This window comes from Cynara cardunculus, unplaced genomic scaffold, assembly GCF_001531365.2.
Source record: "Cynara cardunculus var. scolymus isolate 2C unplaced genomic scaffold, CcrdV1 Un_Scaffold_853, whole genome shotgun sequence".
Lineage (NCBI taxonomy): Eukaryota > Viridiplantae > Streptophyta > Magnoliopsida > Asterales > Asteraceae > Cynara > Cynara cardunculus.
The window spans coordinates 149006-151977 of record NW_020200632.1 but is presented as its reverse complement, the minus strand read 5'-3'; positions in this window follow the sequence as shown (position 1 = coordinate 151977).

Genomic DNA, 2972 nt, shown 5'->3' with positions numbered 1-2972 from the left:
ATATTTTATTCAAAAATAAAAACATCATCGTTTTCTCAAAATCACATAAAGCCATATTATAACATCGACTGAGATAAAGAATAAAATGAAATATTAAAAACACGATGTATCTCGCTGCATTGCGCGAGTACGCTTCTAATAGCATCATAATATTGATAGACACAAAATATAAAATGAAACATTAAAATTAAGATATATCTCGTTGCATTGCGCGAGTACCCTTCTAATATATATATATATATATATATATATATATATGATTTGAAGGGAAATTTAATTGAAAACAACCTTTAGAATGAAGGAAGGATAGATCATAGATATTATTACAAATGAAATTAAGGTGATCCATGCATCCATCTATTTTGAAAAATAATTAATTAATTAAATAATGTAGGAAATTAAAAGAGGGAGGGGTATATAAGTAATTAAAACAAGGAAAAAGTTGGTAGCCAACCTGAGCATTCTTTAGATTATAGTCAAGCCATCAACTATCTCTTAGTCAAGCCAACCCAACCCAACCCTCATCTATAATATATATATAATATATATATATATATATATATATCCATTTTCTCATAATTAAATTAAATACATTTCTTCACTTCCAAATCCGATACTATTTTCCAAACTAAATTCTACCTAGCGAATTATTTAATGCTTAATTTCTTTAATATATATATATATATATATATATATATTGCCTAGCTTGCTGCTATAAAATATGAATGGTTTAACTTCAAATTAAACTATGGGTAAATTAATTACATACTTAACCCCCATCATTTGTTTATATATATATCCTGCTTCATCTCAAGGAGAACGAACACGCATCAGCTACTAGATTTATTTATATTATATTGTGCTCTAAATTCAACATGACACAATTTTAGCCTCTAATTAAGTGATCATGAGGATGGTGAGTAAGATTGTTGCTTATTATGTCATTTTTTGATGACATGAAATCTTATTTTTTAGATAAGTGAAAGTAAATTCATCTAAAAATATCATTCAACAAAAACAATCATATATAGAGACACCTGTGAACAACATCTAACATACAATACAAACTAACCTTAATTAATTTCCATCTTCTTCTCTTTCCCTCTCACCTTTTCATACTCTTCCAATTCCTTCAACCGCAAATTCACAATCTTTCCAACCATGGCCCTCCATGACGTATAATGAATTGCTTTTTGAGTGAGTATTTGAATCACCATGCATTAACAACCTGGTTATATATGACCCACAAAACAAAACCCAATTTCATCATCTTTCAGCCATTGAAACCTATGAACATACTCACTTCATTCTTTATTCACAACCTTCCCCTTAGAATCTTGGTTTTCTGGTGGCCGCACCATCCACGACCAGTTCTTCATGGGTATGCCGTCTGAACCACACGTCCATTTTCGTAGCCTCTTTTGGGGTAAAATTGTGTTGAACGCACATTAGTGCATACTTTTCATCCATCAGGATCCACCAGCTCCTTGATGTCGCCGAGATAGAGGAAATCGCAGTCGACGAACACCGCCCCAACCTTCGTAATTCGTCAAAAACCGTGTGAACAATGATATTTCTTCTCGGATTGTTTGATCAGGATTACTTCGACGGGGATTGAAGGTTGTTTGAGGATGGAGTAACGACACACCTGGTACGCTAGAGATTTGATGGAACCCTAATCGAGGATGGAAAGAGGCATTTTTGGGATCTCGAATTACAAATTTGTCCTCAAGCTTCCAAAAATTTCATTAATATAACAAAAAGTATAATCATTTCTAATGACTTTTGATTAATTGAGATTAGTCCTGTCCTCGATCTTTTTACGGTTTTCATTTAATTACCATCATATATATATATATATATATGTGTGTGTGTGTGTGTGTGTGTAAAAGGAGGATCAAACAAGAACGCTAACCATTTAAGATAATACGAGAACAACCAACTCACGTGTAAATTCACATGTGATTTTACATCAACGGTCAAAAAATAAGTGTGTGGACGACTTTAGCCGTGACTTTAGGTCATGAAGCAAAGTCGCAGGAATCATTTGTGATATTGTACGTGATGTTAATGTAAAATCACATGTGATTAAGCCATTTTCTTGTTCTCTTAAATATGTATTGTTTTTGTTTGAACCGACTATATATAAATCGGTTACGTGTAGAATTAATTAGTTAGACCAAGTGAAGCCCATGCATGTTAATTATATATAATATGGAGCAAGTGAGACCGAGAGGTAATGATGAGAAATCAAGAGTCAAGTTATATTCCTCATGTAACATTTGGTTATTTGATTCTACACGCTTGGTGAATCTATTATCTATATCTATATATATATACACGGTAGATTCTTTATTTTGAAGAAAATAAATATTTGGTCGGGATATTTGATCGAGTTGTTGGTTCAAAATAGAGAAAGAATATGAAAAGAAGAAAAATCTCCAAAAACATACATAAAAAAAGAGAGAATATATATTTACAAAATTTTGTTAAACTCGCCAAAAAAAACAAACAAATTAGTAAGTATTACCATCATTTTCTTTTATATATTAAATGAACCATTGTATTTTTGGTGTTCTTTTTTTGGTATATCTACTTTTCTACTTTGACAATATTGAATATTCACCGTGTCTAAAATGGTCTTTCATTAGCTTCGCTTTGTAAGACCAGAAATAGGTATTAATTTAGCAAAATGTTGGAGACACTTGAAAATAAAACAAACAAACAAACAAGCAAACGATATGATTAATAAGTAGTACATGCACCAATAAGGAAAACATATCACTCATTTATCTTGTGCAACTCTTCGACAAAGCATATATATGAATGTTAGTAAAATGTTTGAGAGGAGGTAGTTTCTGAAATCATCAAAATGATTATATGAACTTGAATGCAAATTTTGTTTGAAGATTTGACTTTTGTCTTTGAAAGCAAGTATTGAAATTGATTCAAGGATTCTAACCCCCCCCCCC